A 24,999-nucleotide genomic window follows, 5' to 3' on the forward strand; every position below is an offset into this window, starting at 1 on the left:
GTTTCTTTTTCTCTTCCTCTTTAAACCTGTATTGAGTTCATGCTTGCTAAAGTATTATTTGCTCATGAAATATTTTATTGCCTTAAAAAAAAAAGTAACATTTCCACCTTGAGGAAATTCCCATCTGTCCTAGTTTATCCACCTTGTCTTTCATTCTTTCATTTCTATCCCAATCTTTCTCCATCTTTGCATTCAACATTTTCACTTTCGGTGGTTTCTTTTTAAAAATTCTTTTAGTGAATTTTCAGAATCAACAAAGTGAAAGGATATTTGGAGGTAATGTGTGATATATGGGGAAATCAAAATTGCAATTATATCTATCTTCTCAACTTCTCTCCTTTCCTTTGATTCCTGAAACTTATGACTGTGTCAGAGGGTTTGAGCTGGCCTGCTCCGAAACAAAACTCGCCATGCTTGTTATTCTCCTCTTCAGGTAAACAAGATTTCATACCAGTTGAGCTTGTTGTATTATACCCTGAAGGGATGGGAGTGAGAGAAGGGGGAAGCCTAGAGTGTCTGTTTTTCTTCTGCCTTTCTAATACTTGGGATGGTAGTCCAGACAACCAACAGCTTTAGCTCTTTTCAAAAGGATTTTTCCAGGTTCCAAAGCTGGAGAGCAACCCTGGAGACAGACCCCATTACCTGGGAAACACTCTGTTTTGTAAAGATGAAGGAAAATGCCTACGGTGTATTTTTAGTGTTTTATGCTTTATTGCTCTGGTGTTTCAGCTTTTAAGAATGCCAGGAATGTCTTTAATTCCGTATTTCAGTAAAGGGATTTGCTTTGGAAGTTAATGGCAGAAAGGACAACTGACCTCAAGCAGAAAGGAGATGAGGTTACTTCAAAGAAAAAAAATCAGTCAATTTTACTTTCTCAGGAAAAACCTTCATACCCAGTATCACAGATAATTCAATAGGTACACTTTATCTGTTATTCTGGACTACTCTGCCATCCCTCATTCCTATGCCCTTCTTTATTTCAATTTCTAACTCATTCATTGATGATTGTTTGACTTGGAAGAAGGAATTCCATTGGTGACTGCTTTGTCCCTTTGCAGGACGAACTTCCCTCCTGCTAATCTATTTTCCAGGCTTCCCACATAACTAGCTAAGATTCTCATTGATGAAAACAAACCACAAACAAATAAACCTTCCTTCACAACTCTGAAGAGTTGCAGCAGAAACATTGGCAATCAGCGTTAATGGAGTTAAACACAAGTCTGCTTCTGATTCTGAGGTTCAGGTTTTGGTAATTGGTGCCCACTGAGTCAGATGCATTTAGTTCAGTCCTAATGACCTAAGAGATGCTCAATAAATGCAGGATGAATAAATGAATAAATAAAGGAATGAACAAAACAGTAATAAGGAAAAACTGAAGCCTTCTGTGACACTCTTCCATGGGAAACTCAGGCAGTAATCACCTTGTCACATTATTCCTGATAATCTGAAAATAACAATCTGAAAATCCTTCCAGTCTTTTCATTTCCAGGAATAGTTTCTGTGTCTTCCCCCTTCTCCCCCACCCTGGGCAATGAGGGTTAAGTGACTTGCCCAGGGTCACACAGCTAGTAAGTGTCAAGTGTCTGAGGTCAGATTTGAACTCAGGTCCTCCTGAATCCAGGGCCAATGCTCTATCCACTGTGCCACCTAACTGGCCTGCTCTGTGTCTTTTTAAACAATATACATCATTCTTGGCTCTGGTTCAAGGCAGAGTACCTTTGGGTTAACTTGAGGTTAGTTGGTAATAATCTTAAACTACTGGAGAAGAAGAAAATTAAGTATTTTAGGCAGAGATTGTATGGTAATACTCAGGGGTATGATAGTAAATAGTTAACAATCCAGTTCTCTGAGGGGGATAAATGCACACATGCATACTTTTAAGTTTAATCTGAATTATTAACACTTTCTTAAGTCAAGACAATTAACAAAACAATAAATCAAGCTCCTTTGTAGGTTGCTGATTTCTGATATATAAATGCTCACAAAGAAAGTTTAGTAGTGAACTTTATCATACTGGTTAAAGCTGGTTCCAGCATACCCTTGAATGACATTTGTCATTTTTTTCATCCTTCTCTTCCCTGAGCTTATCTCTAGATGTTGGCTGCCTTATTCATATCTACTGGACAATTTGGAAGGGGGCAGATCTCTCCAGGACTTGGTATATAGGCACTTGTATTTAGAAGACTACATTTCTGGCAAGTGGGAATATGATGGTTGACAGAGTGATAGAATTTGAGTTTCCAAAGCACAGAAATACCATACAGTTCAATTCACTGGCAGTGGAGACAATTATCTGATAGAGGTCAAGTTTCTGGTCTTCTAGAGCAAAAAGATGTTGTCTACAAACTCTCTTATTTATTTATTCATGCTTATTTATGCTTATACTCTGTGATGTTGTAAATTTTATGCTTCTAAGCAAAGATTTCTAAAAAGATTGCCTTGCTGGGGGCAGCTTGGTGGTGTAGTGGATACAGCACTGGCCCTGGATTCAGGAGCACCTGAGTTCAAATGTGGCCTCAGACACGTGACACTTACTAGCTATGTGATCCTGGGCAAGTAACTTAACCCTCATTGCCCAGCAAAGAAAGAAAGAAAATAAGTAAAAGATTGCCTTGCCTCTAGTCAATTGTTCCCTTTCCACCTTCCCAAAGATTTTCCTTCATGTTCCAGCCTAGATGGAATTTATATGGGGGGAAAACCCCAACCACCCAAGAGACAGCTTGCTATTTCTCGTTCCCTTCATAGTGAAGAGTATTAGGCCATGGAGTCAGAAAACCTGGGTCCCGTCTCCTGCAAGAGGAGTGATGGATTTAGAGTTAATTTATTGTATGTAACACAGATATAAACATATACAATATATGTACTATGTATGTATGTATACATTAAAAAGTACATTAGATATGTGCTTTTTTGGACATGGTCCAAAGCTTGAGATAGAAACCCAACATTTTAAATTATCAAATAAAAGTAGTAGTGGAAAAATTTGGTAAAGAAATAAAAGAAAAAGAAGAAAACTATGAAGAGACAACAGCTTGGTAAAAGAGGCACAAAATATCCTGAAAAAATAATACCTCAAAATCAGAATTGTCCAATTGGAAAAAGAAATACAAAAGTTTGCTGGAGAAAGTAATTCCTTAAAAATTAGAATTGGGCAAGTGGAAGCTAATGACTTCATGAGATATCAAGAAAAAATAACTCAAAACTATGTCAAGTAGCAAGAAAGAAACAAAAAACTGTGGCACCACAATCAGGATCACACAAGATTTAGCAGCTTCTACATTAAAGGAGCAAAGGGTTTGGAATATTCTGGAAGGCAAAAGAGTTGGGATTACAAGCAAGAATAATCTACTCAGCAACATTGAGTGTAATCCTTCAAGGGAAAAATGGATATTTAATTAAATAAAAGACTTTAAAGCATTCCTGATGAAAAGACCAGAGCTCAATGAAAAGCTTGACTTAAAAAAAACCCCACTTAGGATCTTTTCCATGCAAGGCAGAAGTATTAGGCAGATAGAGTGATACAGGGAGGGAAGGAGAGAGAGAGAGAGAGAGAGAGAGAAACAGATTGATAGAGATGAATAGATGTATGGATGGGTAGAAGGATCAATAGATTGATATGATAGACATATACGTGATAGATTGATATAGATGATAGATTGAGGAAGCATTTATAAAGTGTTTACTATGTGTCAGATAAAGTATTAAACACTAGGAATGAAAATATGAGCAGAAAGAAAGACAGTCCTTGACTTCAAGGAGTTTATATTCTAACAGGGGAAGACTATATATAGAAGGGGAGCTAAAAAGCAAGTGGATGGGTAAGGTACAGAAATAATCCAGAGAATCAAAGGCTGAACTAGGGTTGAAGTAAGCACTGCCATCATGAGTACTTCCTCCAGTGGAGCTTCTAGGGAGGAAGGAACTCACCTACCTGGTGATGAGAAAGCTCACCTCTCCACATTGGAGGAAGAGGCTATAGAAATGGAGGCATTGTCAGAATGAGAAGGAAGTAGAGAAGAAGTTGGGGGTGTCATGAGTTTAGCCAGTTTCAAAGTGACCATAGTGTCAGAACAGAGCTTTTGTTACACATGATCACATTCTAATTTATTATATCACATTCTAATCTATTACACAATATCACAGTCTAATTTTCTTATGGGTGTTCTTGTCTTATCACACCTATAGATTATAAAGTCCACAAAGGCAGGAAATATGCCTTATTTAACTGTGTGTCTACCACATTGTCTACTATAGTGGCATTGCAAGATCCTGGAGTCCTAGAGTTAGACCTAAGGGGGATGGGGTCCTTCTAGTCAAATGCTGCTGCTTGTTTTATAGATGAGAAAACTAAGGCCCAGAATGGTTAAATGGCCTGTCAAAGGTCACAGAAGGAATAATAATTATAGCTGTCATTTCTATAATGCTTTGACATTTGTAAAGCACTTTATACACACATTCTAATGGCATCCTCACAACAACCTTGCAAGGTAGAAAATATAGGTATTATTATACTCATTTTATAGAAGAGGAAATTGAGGGTTAGAGAGATTAAGTGACTTCTCTGTGGCCATGGAATTAGTGTCAGAGGGAGGATTTGAATCCAGGTCTCTCCTGACAAGAAGCTCTTAACTCATTCTTTTATCCTGGTGAATGCAGAGCCAGGATTCAAACCCAGGTCTTCAAAGCTCCAAATACAACAATCTAGCTACTTCACTATGTTATAGGCACTCACCAAGCATTTGTTGAATGAATTCATCAATAAATGAAGAAGTACATTATTTTATTTGATCACCACAATGCTTCGAGATATGTTAATATTATTATTTCCTGTTCTTACAAATGGGCAGCTAGGTGGCACCATAGTGCATAGAGCACTTGGTCTGGAGTCAGGAAGACTCCTTTGCATGAGTTCAAATCTGGTCTCAGACACTTATTAGTTGTGTGATCCTGGGCAAGTCACTTTACCTTGTTTGCCTCGGTTTCCTCATCTGTAAAATGGGCTGGAGAAGGAAATGGCAAAATGCTCCAGTATCTCTGCCAAGAAAACCCCAAATAGGATCATGGAGAGTCAGACACAACTGAAATCAGCTGAACAACGATAACAATTCTTACACATGACTGATTAATTGACTGATATCTGTGGGCTAATAATAATTAATATTTATAAAGTGCTTTGCAAAGGACTTTGAATGTTATCTCATTGCATCCTCACAATAATCATATCAGGTGGGTACTATCATTATCTCTGTTTTACAGATAAGGAAACTGAGTCTGGAAGAGATGAAGTACTCAGGGTCGTACAACTAGCAAACATTCAAGGAAGGATTTGAACTTAGATCCAGGCCTCTGTCTACTATGTCTACCTACCAGGATTAGAGTCATATTCTGTTGACTCTTGGTCTACCACAGTCACTCTTTGTAAACACAATAAATGTTTCTTGATAATGATAATGATGGGGCAACATGTTCTTTATTTGTTTGAAAAAAAGTCCCATGATCGTTCTTGTCTCATGACATAAATGTTCCAGTTATTGACATATTTTTCTTCTCTTTCTTTCTTTCTTTCTTCCTTTTTTGATTACAGGAAAGAAATTATCCTTCACACTGGGCCAAATTCTACTACAGACCTGACTTTGCATAGTAGCAGTGATGCGACTCTTTCTTCATGCTAATTCGAAATCTTCCATATGAGTTCCTCAAGGGCAGGATCTGTTTTTACCTTTCCTTATATCTCCAATGCTTAGTGCAACACCTGACACAGAGCAAGAGTTTGTTTACTGACTGGCTGAACGGATAGCTCTGATTTTAAGAAGCAAATACGTGATAACTTTTGTGGACAAGTGGCTGGATGGAAGCCTACTTCTTGAGTGCATATAGTCATGGTCAGCGGAATCATTATGCTTGATTTGACTCTGGCGATACTTGGCCCAAAGGACTTATGGTGTTCTGAAGCTCATGACACTGCTTTTATTCCCCTGTTCTCAGCCATTACTTAAAAGCAAAACCATACCCCGGCCCTCACCAAAGGATCTATATATATATATATATATATATATATATGTTATATAACATATATAACATATATATGTGATATATATGTTATATATGTGTATATATTTGTACATGTATATCCCTTGTAACAAACAAGTATAGTCATGCAAAACAAATTTCCACATTGGCCATGTCCAGAAACATGTGTCTCATTCTGCATATTAGTCCATCACCTCTTTCTCACAAGATGCAATTCACTGCAAGTCATGACATCAACTCCCCAGTGCCAGGGTCCTCTTGGAGAACAAAGAACAAACAACAACCCACAAGGTGGGTAGAATTCTTCATCATCAGTCCTTTGAAATCATGGTTGATCATTGTGTTGATCAAACTCCTTAAGTCTTTTAGAATTGTTCACTTTTGCAATATTAATGTATAGCATAAATTATTCTCCTGGTTCTGCTCACTTTGTTCTGAATCAGTTGACAGCTTTCCTAGATTTCTCTGAAAGTCTCTTTTTTTGTTTGTTTTTTGTTTTTTAGTGAGGCAATTGGGGTTAAGTGACTTGCCCAGGGTCACACAGCTAGTAAGTGTCAAGTGTCTGAGGTCGGATTTGAACTCAGGTACTCCTGAATCCAGGGCCGGTGCTTTAACCAATGCGCCATCTAGCTGCCTGAAAGTCTCTTTATTTCTTACAAATCAATATTATTCTAGCATATTCATTACCATTATTTGTTTAGCTTTCCCAAATGATAGGCTTTCCCTTAGTTTTCAGTTCTTCACTATAATAAAAAGAGCTGCTAAGATCTTTGGAGTATAGTCCTAATGGTGGTATCATTGGGTCAAAGGGCAGATACAGTTTAGTACCTTTGAGGGCATAGCTCCAGATTGCTTCTCAGAATGGCTGGATCAATATAAATGTGCCTATTTTGCTGAAGACTCTTCAACGTGTGTATTTTCTTTTTTTGTCCACCTTGCCCATGGGTATGAGTATGAGGTAGAACCTCCAAGTTGCTTTTATTTACGGCACTTTTTCTTTTTTCATATGGCTATAGACAGCTTAGGTTTCTTCCCTTCAGGACTTCCTGTTCATATCTTTTGACTGTGGAATGTCTCTTAGTCTTATAAATTTGAATCAATTCCTTTGATCCTTCTGATAAAAGTCTTATTTTGGAAATAGGACTTTTATCAGAGAAACTTGCTACAAAGATTTTCCCCATTTAGTTGTCTCTGTTCTAATTTTAGCTGCATTGGATTTGTTTGATCAAAATTGTCCACTTATCAATTGGGGAATGGCTAAACAAGTTGTGGTATATAATTGTGATGGAATACTATTGTGTTATAAGAAATGACAAGCAGGATGCTTTCAGAAAAAGCATCCTGTAAAGACTTACAGGAACTGTTGCAAAAGGAAGTGAGCAGAACCAGAACACTGTACACAGTAACAGCAACACTGTATCAATGGTGAATGGCTTAGCTATTCTCAGCAATACAATGATCTAAGACAATTCTGAAAGACTCATGATAAAAAATGCCATCCACCTCCAGAGAAAAACATAATGGAGTCTGAATGCAGTTCAAAGCATACTTTTTAAAACTTTCTTTTTCTTTTTTTTTGGGGGGGGGTGTTCTTGTGTTTTCTTTCACAACATGACTAATACAGAAATATGTTTTGCATAACTGCATATGTATAACCTATATAAAATTGCTTACCTTCTCAAATGAGGGAGAAGCGGGGTGGGGGATGTAAGGATCAAATTTAATATGGGGAGAGTTCATTGGGTGGCTCACTGTAATATTGGGCTTCAGAAAAAAATGAGGGACCTCGGGGTTCAAAGTTTCCTCTTTTCCTTTCCCTACAATAGTAAATTTTAACTACACCTAACATCACATAGAACCTCAATTGACAATTTCCTTCTAGTACCAATTCCCCCAAGAACCATCCACCCCAAGCATTCCACATTTTCCCTTCTGTTCCTAAGCCATTTCACCACAAAGTACATATATCAAAAGTGCCCCACTAGGCACTCGAATTCCATGCCCGGCTCTAAGTCAGTGAGCCTGACTTCCTACCCATGTAGTACACATTTTACAAAGACTTGAACACATAACAGAATTTCACACATTCACACACACAAGACAAGATGCAGATACTCTCTCAGTCCTTCCCCTCCCCCATAGCAGAAACTGCCATGCAAAAGAGGGGAGGAGGGCAGAACATGGGGCATTCCCCCAAACTCAAACTCCTTCACCCCAAAACACTTTACCGCGTTCCTTTTTCACTGTCAGCACCAACAGGGTTCCACTCCTTCCTTTTCCACTGTTAGCACCAACAGGGTTCCATTCCTTTCCCTTACCACCCACTGGGAGGGGCTCGTCTCTCAGGGGTCCCACAAGGTCCATGGGGTTGGGGGTTCTCTATTACCCCCTCTTTCCCCTCCATTGCCCACCGACCCAAACAGCCTGGCATGTATAGACAGCTGGGGTTTGCCTCAGTTTCCCCAAACTCCCAAGACCACCCCCGGAAAAGAATTCACTCAGCCCCTTTCTTTCCGTGGGGTTCCATGCGCATAGACCTACGTGGTCCTTCAGCACCCTTTGCCCACCAGCTCAAACAGCCCAGCATTACCATCCTTATTCACCACCACCCCAATTTTGTGTGTGTGTGTGTGTGTGTGTGTGTGTGTGCGCGCGTGTGTGTGCGCTCACTTAATCTGTCTGCGTTTGAGACTTTTCCAACAACTGTCTTCCTTAATTGGAACCACCCATGCCTCCATGCCCAGTTCTCACCCGACCACTGATAAGAGCTCAGCTGGACGTCCTTGGTAGGGAGAATTGGACTTGGAGGCCTGGCAAAGTGTTCCTTTCAAAACATAATTTCATAAAATTAGCCCCACATTGGGCGCCAGAATTATGGGAAACAAATCGTGAGAAACCCCATTTAAAAATTTCTGGGACTCAGTGTTAGAGAAGTATCAAAGGCCTTTATACATTTGAGCGAATGGGCCAGCTCCCTAATGGAAATGGCGGCTATCATGGGACTTGGGGCCCTTTTCTCTTTCTCTCTCTCTTTTTTTGGTGAGGCAATTGGGTCACACAGCTAGTAAGTGTTAATTGTCTGAGTCTGGATTTGAACTCAGGTCCTCCTGACTCCAGGGTTGGTGCTCTATCCACTGCCACCTAGCTGCCCCCTTTTATCTCTTAACGGGCTGGCTCCGCCCTTCTTCCTCAGTTACAATCTTAGAGCCAAGACAATGCCGCCAAATGCTAGCCAATTTGAATACAATATAGTCAAAGGAGCAGCCCTCTAAACTCCTCCCCCACATGACCAGCCCTCGGTCTCTCTCATCATGTGATCCTAATTGCTGGGGAGGGAGGAAGGAAAAGATCCATTAGTTAGCACCCTTCTTCCAGCTGAAATTCACTTCCCAGACATTCCCCAGACAACTTCAATCAGCTTTTGAGGGGGGCCCATATTTTTCTCACACTCATTGTCCTGCCCAAAAAATTTAAAAAAAAAAAGAAAAAAAGAAAGGGATTCTTTTCTTTTTTGTGTCCTGGGCCCCTTTTAGCGGCCTGGTGAAAATAACAACCCTTTTCCAGAATCATGTTTTTAAATACGTGAAATAAAACACACAGGATTGCAAAGGAAGCAAATTATATTGAAATACAGTTATCAAAATATCTTAAAATTTAGATACTAACATATCTACCAGTGAGTCTAATAACTAATTTCAAGGTAGTGATGAGCATAAATTATACTTCAAGATATTTGCAACAACCACAATGTGATATGTCTATTGGTGACAAAATGACAGGTACTATTTATATGACTACCCCATCCATTATTGAAGGAAATGTTCAATTTCTGTTAGAGTGAAAACAAGTTGTAATTTTTTTTCTCATCCAATTTTACATCCCCTTCCCCAGCCAAAATCTATGGATCAAGTTGTCTGTGGACCCTGGATCAAGGACACATGCTGTCAAGAATTTTCAATCCAAGGGAAAGGAATGTTTCATGATTGTGTAGCAAGAGGAACTTCAGTTCACAGTTGTCTTTTGTTTGTGTTGGTGGTCTTTTTTTTTTTATGAGATATTTTATTTTTTCCGTTACATGTAAAGATAGTTCTCAACTTTTGTTTATACATGCTTTACAATTTCAGATTTTTCTCCCTCCCTCCCCTCCCTCCCCCCTCCCCTAGACAGCAGGTAATCTGATATAGGTTATATCTATATATCTCTATACATATACATATAGATATATATATATACACACACATATATATACACATAATAACATTAATCCTATTTCTGCATTAATCCTGTTACAAGAGAAAGAATCAGAGCAGTGATGCAAAACCTCAAAATAGAAAAAAAAAACCAACAGCACCCAAAACAAAAGAAATAATATGGTTCAATCAGCATCTATACTCCACAGTTCTTTCTTTCTTTTTTTTTCTTGGATTTGGAGATCCTCTTCTATCATGAGTTCCCTGGAACTCTTCTGTACCATTGCATTGGTGAGAAGAATATAGTCCATCACAGTAGGTCAACACTCAATGTTGATGATACTGTGTACAATGTTCTCCTGGTTCTGCTCATCTCACTCATCATCAGCTCACGTAAGACCCTCCAGGTTTCTCTGAACGGTGGTCTTTTTTTTTTAAACAAATCACCACTTTTGTCAAATTCTAATAGTTTTTATGTGAAAGAAGATAATTTAGCTGAGAAGTTACACCTTGTGAACATCTAGTGCCAAGACCTTCTCAGATAATCAGAATTCTGAACAGCTTCTAAGGAGCAGCCTGGCTGTGCTAGAGAGAGAGAGAGAGCTGGCCTTAGAGGCAGAATGACCTGAGTTCAAGTGCTACCTCTAATACATACTGACTCTGTGACTCTGGGCAAGTTGTTTAATCTCTTGTTCCCTTAGGCATCTCTCTAAGACCACAAGTTGCAGAGACACTATTAACCTTTACTGGAAGAGGGAAATTCTCTTATCAAACCAATAAAATGACCAATATGGTTTCCCCCTCCCTCTTCCTGAAAGATTTCCCCCTTGTCTTCTGTTTGTTTTTTGTGCTTTAGGCTTCCAGGAATCTGAGTCATTGTCCTATCAGGGTATAAGTTATGAATATATATGAGACCTGCAATAGTACAACCAAGATTTATAGGTATGAGCACACTGTGGTTGCTAGGTGTGGATCAGTCCAAAGTTATATACTTCAAATAAGCGAAGTGGAATCTCTGAAGTGAGAAGTTGCCTGAATCTGTCTTTTGTTTCAGGTTGTCTGTCCTTGGCTAAATCTGTTGTGTTCCTGTCTTACAGCTCATGTATAAGCTGAGTGTGGATGCACTGCCCCAAAGCTTAGTAGAACAATACCTGGCTAAGACTGCTAAGTACAGTGTGTTCTATAAACCTAAGCCTGTGGTCTTGCTGAGAGCTATAAGCCAGGCAGAACGACTTCTCAGCTAGGATTTTCATCCTGTAGCAGATGAAAGTTCAGAGTGATAACCAGGGTGGAGTGAATCAGGGCTTTGCCCCAGCACCAAAATTCAGAGCAGTTAGTCAGTCAATAAACATTTGTTAAGTGTCTATTATGTGCCAAGGACTGTGCTAAGTGCTGGAGATACATGAGAACAAGAACATCCCTGCCCTAGAAGCTTACAATCTAGTTGGATAAGACGAGCACAAAAGGAAGCTGAAAAGTAAAGGGAAGGAAAAGGGAAGAGAAGGTACTGATCTGTGGGGTGTGATGGAGAAGTGCTAAGAAGAAACCAAAGGGAAGAAGCCTATTTCCATCTGGGAAATGAAGAGATGACTGGCTTGGACCCCTTTCTTTTCTTTCTCTTTCTTTCTTTCTTTCCTTCTTTCTTTCTTTCTTTCTTTCTTTCTTTCTTTCTTTCTTTCTTTCTTTCTTTCATTCATTCTTTCTTTCTTTCCTTCTTTCTTTCTTTCTTTCTTTCTTTCTTTCTTTCTTTCTTTCTTTCTTTCTTTCTTTCTTTCTTTCTTTCTTTCTTTCTTTCTTTCTTTCTTTCTTTCTTTCTTTCTTTCTTTCTTTCTGGTGAGGCAATCAGGGTTAAGTGATTTGCCCAGGGTCACACAGCTAGTAAGTGTCAAGTGTCTGAGGCCAGATTTGAACTCAGGTTCTTCTGAATCCAGGGCTGGTGCTCTATCCACTGCACCACCTAGCTGCCCTGGGACCCCTTCTTAAATGGAAGTTTTGGAGTTCATGGCTCTCCCTCTTTGATGAAGTATGAGTTCCAAGGAGGACTGGATCTTGCAGGATGATGACATTTTCCAATGATGAGGATCCTGGGGTCAGAAGGGAGAAGTCCAAAAGGAATGCAGCTGGGGGCAGAAATGAATGCTGGGACTCTTTGGGATTAGCTAAAATAAAAGTCCCTCAGATGGTGAGCTTCCTTCTCCAGTGGTCACATGTCTGGTGAGCTCCTCATAACCCCAACCCTCTGCATAGCAGCTTTGGAGTTTCACCCCTGGAGACAATGTGCCAGGACTTCTATTTTCCTCTAATAGGGACTACTCCTGTGTTCTCTATCACTTGCCTGCAATTGAATTTGTATTATTTTTTTAAAGTTGATTTTGGGTGACTAGGTGGCACAGTGGATAGGACATCAGCAATGGAGTCAGGAGGACCTGAGTTCAAATCTTACCTTAGACATTTACTAGCTGTTGTAACCTTGGACAAGTCACTTTTACCTTGACCACCTCAAAAGAAAAGAAGAAGAAAAGGGGAAAAAAAAAAGTCGACTTGCTTCAACTGTCTGCTGCCTGCACTAGGCATGCTTTCTATTCCTTGCTTCAGGTTCCAAAATTGCTAACTACAGTTCAATGAAAGTTCCTACTACAGATATGATCAGTGACTCCCTGCACAGGCCTTAGGCAGGGCTTTAATCCATTCTAGGCGCCGGTTGTCTTAGCAGTTTCATCATCATGCCGAGTATTCTTGAAGTAACCTTATCCCCACCTACAAGAGAGAACTTCATTTTCTCTCTCATGCAAGGATATTATTTTTTTCCTAGTGGCCACAACTCAGATGAGTTCATCTGTGGCTGGCCCTCAAGCAGAGCCTAGTAGATTCCTGAGGTCTCTACTCCATGGAGTCCTTACTTCCCTCTCATAGGGCCCAGTTCTGTGTTCTTTTTCCTTTACCAGACAGAAACTAGGTGGTAATGTGGACAGTGTAGGACCTGGGGAGAGAAAGGCCTTGTATGATATGGATTATGGATTAAACTCTGAGGATGGGGTCTGGAGGGTACCCAGCCCTGCCCCAGTATAGTTCGTTTAGAAGTTTATTGCGGGGCAGCTAGGTGGCGCAGTGGATAAAGCACCAGCCCTGGAGTCAGGAGTACCTGAGTTCAAATCCGGCCTCAGACACTTAACACTTACTAGCTGTGTGACCCTGAGCAAGTCACTTAACCCCAATTGCCTCACTAAAAAAATAAAGAAAGAAAGAAGTTTATTGCTTGTCAAATTCTCACGGTCTCCTTTAAGTTTTATTGCCAATTAACAGTATTTTTACTTCTGCTCAGTCTCCCCACTTGTCAGCTACATATTAGTTTTGTCTGCAATCCATCATGTGTCAGAACCCCAGTCAGTGGGTCAGGGAGTTTGCCCACCAATTCAATACTCAGGACTCAAGAAGAAAGGACGGGGCTTGGCACAGGATGCAGCAATTGAGTTGAGACCAGATGTTAAGTGACATGTCTCTTTTTCTCAGAGCAGAATCCCCTTGACCCTAGGGTCCCAACAATGGATTATTCTTTTCTTCCCAACATAACCGAAGATAAATTTTAACCCTGTCATCCTTAACAATGCTGAAGCACCTGAGTGACTCTTCCTGTTATTCAGGTTGAATATCTTTAGAGACAGGGGCCTGGAGAGGGGAGTCAGTGGGAACTGTGAGATCTGAAACATCTGACTGTCACTCCCCTGTTTCCTCTTCCTTTGGTTTAACCTTGTTCCCCCTCCCCTTTTCCCCCTTGCTCCTGGAACACGTATGCATGTCTCCATACATTGATCACAAGCTGAACACGCACCCTGGGTGAGACAGGATTGGATGTTAGATTGTGAGCTCGACCTAGTGTGCGTGGGGACTTCCCCTCTGACCAGCATTCCTATATAAGGTTAAGGCATGTATTGGCTGGCGCGGCTCGGGCATTGAGCTTGCCCATTCCTATGGGAATGTAATAAATCTGTCTCTGCTTGACTTGGTGGTCTCCTCGAGTTATTTGGGTAAACTGAGGCAGTTTGCTCCATACAGTCTTAAGGTGGAATCCTACCTCAAACACTTATTAACTTGGACAAGTCACTTTACTTCACTCATCTATACAACAGACATAATAATAGCATCTACCTCGCAGGGGCTGTTAGTGAGGAGCGGATGGAGTGACAAGTAAAATGCCTTTCAAACCTTAAAACGCTTCAACAATGCAACCTATTAAGTGACCGTGCTTGGGGAACTTATAGAGTATAGCAGACAGCTTTGCCCCTCTGCATCTTTGGGTATCCTTGCCTTCATTCCCACCCTCTTCTGCTTAGTCTTGGGCTCTGTTCTACCTTGAGCTCCAAAGAGAGGGGAGAAAAGCTGTTCCTCATGACTTCTGCCTGCCTTTCCATGGTCCAGTCATGGCCATGCCATGCTACTCTGGCCAGATGCATTCCTTCTTTGGGATCCCCTGGAGAATCCTTTCAGGCTTTCTATAGAATGATCCTCACCCCAATGTATGCCCACTTAGGGCAGCTTGGTGGCACAGTGGATAAAAGCACCAGCCCTGGATTCAGGAGGAACTGAATTCAAATCCAGCCTCAGACACTTGACACTTTACTAGCTGTGTGACCCTGGGCAAGTCATTTAACCCTCATTGCCCTGCAAAACAAAACAAAACCACTCAGGGCTAAAACCAGTATACCCTAAAGAAAACTGATGCCCTCTTTCCCTGCTCCTCCTTCTTTGACATCCTTGAAAAGTGAAAAATGAATCTGATTCCAAAATTTGCAGGCTAGGTTCTAGAGAGACAGAGCAAATGTATTGAATTATGCTGGAGGTAAAACTGTGATATAATTGAAATCAGCAGCGTCCTATCCCTCCAGCTAGATGACAGACTCGCAAAATTTGAGCATTGGAGGGGACCTTCATGGCCAGCTATTCCAACTGACACATGAAAGGAATTCTTACTATAACAAGACTGACAAGCAGTTGTCCAGCCTCTGCTTAAAGACCTCCAAGGACGGGCAACTCACTACCTCTCTGTGCAGCCAATTTTGGACAGCTTATCTTGTTATGAAGCTTTTCCTGACCAAGTCTCAGTTGATCACTTTGCAGCTTTCCTCCATCACTCCTGGTTCTGCCCTCTGGGGCAAATGGAACAAATCTAAGCCCTCGGCTATATGCAGTCCTTCAAACATTTGATGACAGCTATCATGTCCCATGGGTCTTCTTTTCTCCAGGTTAAACACACCAAATTCCTTTAACTGATGATCATAAAAAATGGGTTTAAGCTCTTTAGGCATCCTGGTTGCTGTAAAGAATAAATTATTATTTGAGGTTTTTATGCCTCCGCACAGCACTCACTGGCCTGGGGCTCCGCAAACCGCAAGGTGTTCCACCCACTGGCTGTAGCCGTTGCCAGGGCTCTGGCACCTCATGTCATCACCACTCACCGACGCCTACATGGGCCTGGCAAAATTATAATGATTGGAAGCCTAGTGAGGGCAGTCAATTGGCTGGGGGCTGTGTGGGGCTTCTGGGAATGGGGAGGAGAATTCGCCATTCTAGCTGGAAGCTGGAAGGCGACAGGAGTGCTGTGGTGTATTCTCAGCTGATTCCTGGGTGGTGGTATTTTTTCAGGTTGTATAATTTCCCTTTCCCCATTTTATTTCCTTTCCCTTGATCCTACTGATCCTGTTGTTGTGTTTTTTTTTTTAAGTTCGTTCTTGTTAAAATAAATCCTGTTCTGTTTTGAGGGAGGCTGCCAGTCTCTTTCCTTGCCCCAATATTGGGGTGAGCCGCTTAGCTAACACTTCCCAATTAAAAATTGGTCCCCACATTGCCTTCCTCTGGATACTCCCCAGCTTAACAATTTCTTGTATGAATTACGGTGCCCAAATGTGAATAAAATACTCCAGACAAAGTCTCCCAAGGGCAGACTATATAGCAAGACTATTACTTCTCTATCCTTGGAAGCGTGGCACCTATTACTGCAGGCCAAGATTATATCAGTTTTTTGGTGTTTACATCAGCAGACTCATATTGCTCTTGCATTCCACTAAAATCCCCATTCCCGCCCCCCCCAACAATGGTTGCCTCTCCATGCCTTTCTCATCTCATACTTCTGAAGCTGACTTTTTGCAGCCAACTCTAAGACCATACATTGATCCCCACTGAATTTATACCAGATTTAATCCAATGTTTGAGCTTGTCAATATCCTTTGTATCCTGAATCTATCATCCAGTGTATTATCAGCTTTGTGACATCTGTAACTTTGATGAGCACACCATCTTTGTCTTTATCTACGTTTCTGATTAAATGTTAAATAGCTGAGGACCAAGCACAGAGATGTAGGGTACTCTACTATGATACTGAACAGTTACTCTTTGAGTTAGGCCAGCCAACCTGTTCTGAATTGATCTAATTGCATTATTGTCTAATCTATTACCTCTTTATCTACTCAATGAGAATCATATACTTTTTCAAAAGCTCTGCTCAATGGAGGTGGCAGTTAGGGGGTACAGTGGATAAAGCACCAGCCCTGGATTCAGGAGGACCTGAGTTCAAATCTGGCCTCAGACACTTGACACTTACTAGCTGTGTGACCCTAGGCAAGTCACTTAACCCTCATTGCCCAGCAAAAAAAAAAAAAAAAAAGCTCTACCCAAATCTAGATAGACTACTTCCACAGCATTCTCCTCATCTTTGAGTTTTGTAATCCCATCAGAAAAGGAAATGAAGTTAGTCTAGCATGACCTGTTCTTGAGGAACCCATACTGGATTGTTGCAATAATCACTTCCCTTTCTAAAGGTCTGCCAACCAATTCTCCAGTGACTCATTCTAGAATTTTTCCAAGAACTGAACTCAAGCTCACTAGCCGATAGCTTGTGGACTTTGTTTTTCCACTTTTGAAAATCAGGACATTTGCCCTTCTCCAATATTGTGGATCCTGTCCCATTTTCCACGATCTTTCAGCTGTCACTGACAATTAAAGAGCTGACATTTGCCAGCTCTTGTAGAACCTGAGCATGTAGGTGATTTGAGCTTGAGTAACATGAATTCATCAAAGACAATTAGGTGCTCTATTATGATCTCTTTACTTATCTTGGGTGTCATCAGCTCCCTGTTGACCATTTTTGTTCTGTCTTTTTCAGTGCAAATGTCATCCATTTTTTTGTAGAGAAAAACAGAAGCAAAGTAAAATTCAAGCATCTTTGCCTTTTGTGTTTTGAGGTCTCATTGTCTCATCAATCCCCAGTTAAGGTTCTATCCTTTCTTTAGCCCTCCTATTTATCTCAAGATACCTACCAAAAGGCCTTTTACATTGTTCTTAGCTTCCCTTACATCTTCATCCAATCATTAGGAGTTTTAACATTGCTGACATGTCATCCTCATATGTTTCCTCTGTGATTTGTCCTTGCTTCTACTTTCTGTACATTTCTTTCTTTCTTTTAAAAAAGTGTTTATTGGGGGCAGCTAGATGGCGCAGTGGATAGAGCACCGGCCCTGGAGTCAGGAGTACCTGAGTTCAAATTTGGCCTCAGACACTTAACACTTACTAGCTGTGTGACCCTGGGCAAGTCACTTAACCCCAATTGCCTCACTAAAAAAAAAAAGTGTTTATTGATGTCTTTTTAAAAAATATAACCATAATTTCCTCCAGTATCTCTTCCCTTCCCTTCATCCCAGAGTCAGACCACATAACAAATAGTTTTTTAAGAAAAAAAGAAAAGGAAAAAGAAGAATAAATCAGCATAACTGATCTATACATCAATAGAAATTAGGGGCAGCTAGGTGCTGCAATGGATAGGGCACTGGTACTGGAGTCAGGAGAATCTGAGTTCAAATCTGGCCTCAGACACTTACTAGCTTATATGACCCTAGGCAAATCACTTACCCCCAATTTCCTCAAAAAGAAATTTGGAAATATGTGCAATATTCAATCCTTGTAGACTTTCTATCTCTGGGAAGCTGTGGGGTAGAAGTATCTTCTTATATCTCTTCTTGTAAAAACTGCTTGTTCTTTATAATTTTATAACATTCACTTTTGATTTTTTGTTATTGGTTATTCTTTCCATTTATATTATTGTAGTCTTTGTGCATATGTTTTCTTGGTTCTGTGTACTTCACTCTGCATGATTACATGTAAATCTTTTCAGACTCCTCTGTCTTCATTATTTCTTACAGTAGTATTCCTTTACATTAATGGACTACGATTAGTTTAGCCATTCCCCAATTCACGGGAATCTACTTTGTTTCTAATTCTTTGCTATCACAAAAAGTGCTGCCATAAATATTTTTGTGTACATGGGGAGTTTCTTCTTATGAATAGTCAGGGGCTATCAACTTCTCTGATGTCTTGGGATATCAACTCAGTAATGAAATCTTGGGGTCATGGGGGGGTGTTCTGGTTTGCATTTATCATATTAGTACTTAGGATTCTTTCGCATGGTTGTTAATAATTTGTAATTCTTCTTTTGAGAACTGTTTGTTCATATTCTTTGACCAGTTATTGATTGGTGAAAGGCTTTTGTTCATATATATATATATATATATATATATTGTGATGTTTAAAATTTAAATTGTGGTCGCCTTAAATTAGAAGCTTTAGCACCAGTCCTTGGGCATTAAACATTTATTAAAGCATACAGATATTCCCATGGAGTTCAGAAAGTTAAGAAAAAAGCCCATTTATCCTAGAGTTCCAGCCTGGTCTGATTCTTCCTCAAGTCCTCTGCCACAAGCCTGCTTCAATCATGAACTCTCTCCAGCAAACTGATTGTGGAAGCTTTTTATAGGTCTGGAACAGAGGCGGTCCTTACACACTGCTTCAAGCTGATTGGTTGGTGTCATCCAAATCCATTGGTTCTGAAGGTGTTCTCAAGGTGTGATTACAATCCAGTTAACTAAAAGTAGGCTAATCAGCAGTTAATCACTCTCACTTGATTCAATCAGTCTAGATTAATCTCCAGGTGGGTCTTTGAGTATCTGCTAAATCTCATTATTTCATCACAAAATATATATATATATATATATATATATATGTATACACACACCCCCATATATATACACACACATGCATATATACGCATACATATATGTATATATGGGTGTATATAGATATTTATATGTGTGTAATATATAATATATCTGTTCATTGTTTTTATATCTTGTGTACCAAACCTTTATCAGAGAAATTTGACTCAGATTTTTTTTCCCATTTGACCATTTCACTTCTTATCATAAGTGCATTAATTTTGTCTGTGCTGGAGCATTTCAATTTCTTGCAATCAAGGTTATCTATTTTATCTTCTGTCATTCCTTCTATTGCCTACTTGATTAAGAATAAATCTTCTAGGGGCCAACTAGGTGGCACAGTGGATAAAGCACTTGCCCTGAATTCAGGAAGACCTGAGTTCAAATCCAGCCTCAGACACTTATCACGTACTAGCTGTGTGACCCTGGGCAAGTCACTTGACCCCCATTTCCCTGAAAAAAACAAACAAGAATAAATCTCCTACCTATAACAGTAATATGGTAGATATATGATCTGCTTCTCTTCTAATTTTTATCATGTAACCTTTAACATTGTCACTTATACTTCTAGAATGTATTGTGGAATATGGTGTAAGGTGTTGGTCTGAGTCTAATATCTGTCAGACTGTTTTCCAGTTTTTCTAGCAGTGTTTATCAATATGGAATTTATTCCTAAGTTATTGATGTTTTATGGTTTATCAAACAAACACAAGGTTATTGAGTTGCATTGTTTCTGATTCTCCTTTAGCTAGCCTATTCCATTGATCTATCTCTCTATTTTTTTTGACCAATATCAAATGGTTTTGATGACTGCTGCTTTAAAATATAGTTTGATATGAGAATGCTATTCTTCTTTTATCCCTGCCTCTTTTATTTATCTCCATGGGTAGTCAAATATTTTTGAAATAATTTTATTATGATTTTATCAATTTCTATAAAGTACCCTTTAATAATTTAATTAGTATAGTATTATACTGTAAATTAACTTGTATAGTATCATCATTTTTATAATATTGGCACAGCCCAGCCATGAGCAATGAATATTCCTCTAGTTATTTAAATTGTTCTTTATTTCTTTAAGGAGCATTTGTAATTGTTGTATTTTACATGTTTATATGTAATTGAACAAGTATTTTATATGTTTTAGTAAACTGATCATCAGACATTTTGTGCATTTTGTAGCTATTTGGAATAAGATTTCCCTTTATATTATTGCATTTTGTATTTTGTTATTAACGTTCTACATATTTCTTTCAAAAACTAAGTTGGTTAGTAAGTTCCCTGTACTTTCACATTCATATCTACAGGTAAATCCTGTCTTTCCTCCTCATTGAAATTGTTTACCTTTGTGGCTTAAGAATTTCATTCTTGAGCATCTCCCATCCTTCTTGGGCTGACTTCTTCTGAAAAGTTTTAGTCCTTGGGATCCTACCTTTCTTTCCTCTGAACCCTTTGGAATCTACTTTTCTAAAATCTAGGGTATATGTCAGACTATACCTAGATTTCCTTTCTTTCTCCATCACAAATTCTAGGATATAATGGTCACTTACCCTCAGCATTCTCCTAATTTCTTCCCCAGCAACCAGTTCCTTCTGCAAATCAGATCCAAAATATACTGTCCCTTTATTGGTTCTCCTGCTTTTTGAAAGATGAAGTCATCACTAAGGCAAGTCAAGAAGTTATTAGCTAGTTTGCTTCTTCCAGAGAAGGACATTCAACAAATATGTGGACAATTGAAGTCACCCATCACTACTATATCATGCTTCTGTGTCTGGTATGTGGTCTGTTTCTCGAAACTCATATATGTTTCCTCTTTTTGCCGAGACAGTCTATAGTACACTCCAATTACAAAATCACTTCTGTTTCTCCTTCAATTGCCCTTCGCCCAAATTCTCTCTGTCATGCTTCCCCTCTCTCTGGTTCCTGGATTTCCTCACACGAGTATCCCTTTTTAATACATAGTGCTACCCCACCCCAAACCCTTCCTCTTTTTTCTTTTTGTTTTTTTTTTTAATTCTGAACATCAAATAAAATTAGTAATTTCATATACAAAGTAGAATAGAAAAAGAGGATTGTACATTAAGCTGTAAATCTGCATTAAGTAAAACCAACATTTTTTTTAAAGCTATTATATTCATCTGTGATTCCTGCTGACCGTATACTAGTTTTCATGATTTGACCCCCTCCCACCTTTCCAGTCTCCTTATGACTTATCTTCACAAATTGTACAATTCAGTGACTCTAGCCACCTGGCTATTTCTTACACAAGATGCTCTGTCTCCTAGTTCTGTGCATTTTTATTGGCTTTCTGGAATGCCTAGAATTCTCTCTGTGGCTTCCCTGACTTCCTTAAAGTCTCAGCTAAAATCTCACCTTCTGTAAGGAGCATTTCCCAGTGCTTAACACTTGTGCCTTTCCCTCTAATATAATCTCCATTTTATCCTGGATAGATCTTGTACACATACCTGATACATAGCTTGTGTGTATATCTATAGCTTGTGTGTGAATATATGTATGTATACGCATGTGCATTTGTGTAAACATATACACATAATATACACACAAGTACACGCACACACACACATATATTTTTTTTTTCTATACCTTGAGTTTATCACCTCACTGTCAGGAGATAGGTAGTATGTATTAAATGAATAGTCCTTTGGAATTGTGGTTGGTCATTGATCGTTATTGTTATTGTATAAATAGTTCTTCTAGTTCTGCTCCCCTTTACTCTGCATCAGTCAATACAAGTCTTCCCAGATTTCTCTGAAATTGTTCCTTTCATCATTTAAAAAATATTACAGTAGTACTCTGTCACATTAATATACAACTTCATCAGGCATTACCCAATTGATGGGCATCCCCTCAGTTTCTGTTTCTTTGCCGTGGCAAACATAGCTGATATAAATATTTCTGTACATATCCTAGTGCTTTTACCTATTTTATTTCTTTTGATAAAGGGATTACTATCTTAAAATCAGAAGAAAAGCAGAAAACTGGGAAAAATATTTGTATCAAGTTTTTCAGATAAAGGTCTCATTTATATTTTTGTTTGTTTGTTTTTTGCAGGGCACTGGGGGTTAAGTGACTTGCCCAGGGTCACACAGCCGGTAAGTGTCAAGTGTCTGAGGGCAGATTTGAACTCAGATCCTCCTGAATCCAGGGCTGGTGTTTTATCCACTGTGTCACCTAGCCACCCCCTAAAGGTCTCATTTCTAAGATACATAGGGATCTGAATCAAATTTACAAGAATCAAAGCTCCCCCCCCCATTTATAAACAGTAAAAAGATATGAAAAGCCAGTTTTCTGAGGAAGAAAGCAAAGTTAACTATAGCCATATGAAAAAATGCTCCAAATTACTAATAATCAGAGAAATGCAAATTAAAGCAACTCTACAGTACCATTTCACAACTATTAAATTGACTAAGATGACAAAAATGAAAAATAACAAATTCTGGAAAGGATATGGGGAAATAGGCATACTAATCAATAGTTGGCAGAACTATGAATTGGTCCTATCATTCTGGAAAGCGATTTGGAATTATGCCCCAAAAGGTATCAAACTGTGCATAACCTTTCACCCAACAATACTGCTTCTAAGATTTACACCCAGAAAAGATCAAAGAAAGAGGAAAATGATCCACATGTATGAAAATATTTATAGCAGCTCTTTTTTGTGATGACAAAGAATTGGAAAATGAGGAGAAAGCTGGCCCTGGTGACCTCTTTTGAGAAGCTGACATGAAGGTGTATAAACACATAGGTTTGAACTTGTGTCCATAGCAGTCATGTAGCAGCAAAATAAATCATTCATAAAAATGCTCTAAATCTCTATTGTGATATTTAGAATCTAACTGTGATGTCTTTACCTGCCCCCCCCCATTTTGGGGGGAAACTAGCTAAGATTTACTGATAAATTCAGCAAGAGTTTAGGCTTTTAAGTATTTATTAAAGAGTAAAGACAACATATGGAGTCCCATAATGCAAGAAAAGTCTATCTACATTCCTCTCTTTTTCTCTGCCTGCTACCAACCTGAAGTCCCAGATGAAAAAGGGAAGATCCTCAGCTGCTTCTCCCAGAAGCCCCCTGTGGAACAGGAAACAGAGCCATCCACACACACAGCTCCAAGCTAATTGGCTGGTAGCATTGATTGACATGACTTACAGGTGGTTCTATAGACATAACTTCCAGACCCCAAGTCACATGCTTTCTCCTCAGGGTGGAGCTTCCCTGGTTCTCACAATGTCTTTCTCAGCAGGGGGTGGCACCCTGATTCTCATACTCCCCCCTGTGCTTCATGAAGAAATATCATCTCCTTACATGAAGCAATAATATTACAGATACTTATGACTAACAAAGTAAAGGGAATGAAAAGAGAGAAAAGAAATTGAGCGACTCATTAACAAAGGCTAAAAGGGGCCACTCCCCTTTTAGCAGGGGGACATTATAAACAGTGTATACAATAGGGAAAAGGAAAACCAGAAAATGTCCATTTAAGTCTTTGGAAGTCTTTTTCTCAGATGATTCTTGGGATGTTCTCTGGGTGTAGATGTGGAATGAAAGTCTTTCAGGTGTGTATGCTGAGGATCAACTAACAAGTCTCAGGGGTAGAGTTTCCGGTGTGATTGTAAGTCCCTCAGGTGTTTCAGATACTAGTAATCAGATGGGAAAGTTTCCTACATAATTGAGCTTAACACAACTTTAAATAGCTTTGCCAATAATCAAATCAAACAATGAGAGTTCTCAAAAACATGTCTAAGGAAATTCAGAATCTTTTAGAGATTTTATAATTATTGTCCAGTTGTTACACATGAAACATTCTCTAAAAATTAATATTACTACACTACCCCCTGTGGAGAATAAATTGATAAGACAATTGTGATATTAATTTAGAAAATAATATTTATCTTTGTTTCATCACTTTTTGCATCATCTGCCTAATGATCCTGATGCCATTATGAGAAATTAAAGGATCTAATATAATTGGTAGCAGATGTCAAGGCCAAATCCAACATTGTATTTATCATGACACCTGAGATAATTATGGGGGTTACTATAAAAGAACAGAGAAGAAACTGAGTCAACTTTATTCAAATGCATAGGATTGAGATGTCCATGATATCAGGCATATAGGAAGGGGAATTGAAGTCAGGTGTCCAGTGAGATGGCATAGCCTGGCCACCCAGTGCCATGTGGGGGGAAAATTAAACCAAAAGAATCCAACCTCAACTCTTGCCAATAGCTGTTTTCTCGGCCTTTCCCAAGGCAGTGCACTACCTGAACTCCTCTTTTGTGACAGTTCAATGTCTGTTCTTGTATGTATTCCTCTTATAATTGGCTATCATCTTGGCCAACTGGCATCTGGTAACTCAGAATGAAGGCAATTAATGTCTTAAATGGTAAATTCCCATAATCCAAGTCTCATTTGGATTTTAAATTTTAAAATTGAGGATAATAATGATTGCAAAAAATGTGAATTTACTTTGACTCAGAATCAGGGTGCTACCTCCTGCTGAGAAAGACATTGTGAGAACTAGGGCAGCTCCACCCTGAGGAGAAAGCATGAGAAAGCATGGTGTCTGGAAGTTATGTCTATAGAACCACCTGTAAGTCATGTCAATCAATGCTACCAGCCAATTAGCTTGGAGCTGTGTGTGTGTGTGTGGATGGCTCTGCTTCCTGTTCCACAGGGGGCTTCTGGGAGAAGCAGCTGAGGGTCTTCCCTTTTTCATCTGGG

Source organism: Dromiciops gliroides, chromosome 2, assembly GCF_019393635.1.
Source record: "Dromiciops gliroides isolate mDroGli1 chromosome 2, mDroGli1.pri, whole genome shotgun sequence".
Taxonomy (NCBI): Eukaryota; Metazoa; Chordata; class Mammalia; order Microbiotheria; family Microbiotheriidae; genus Dromiciops; species Dromiciops gliroides.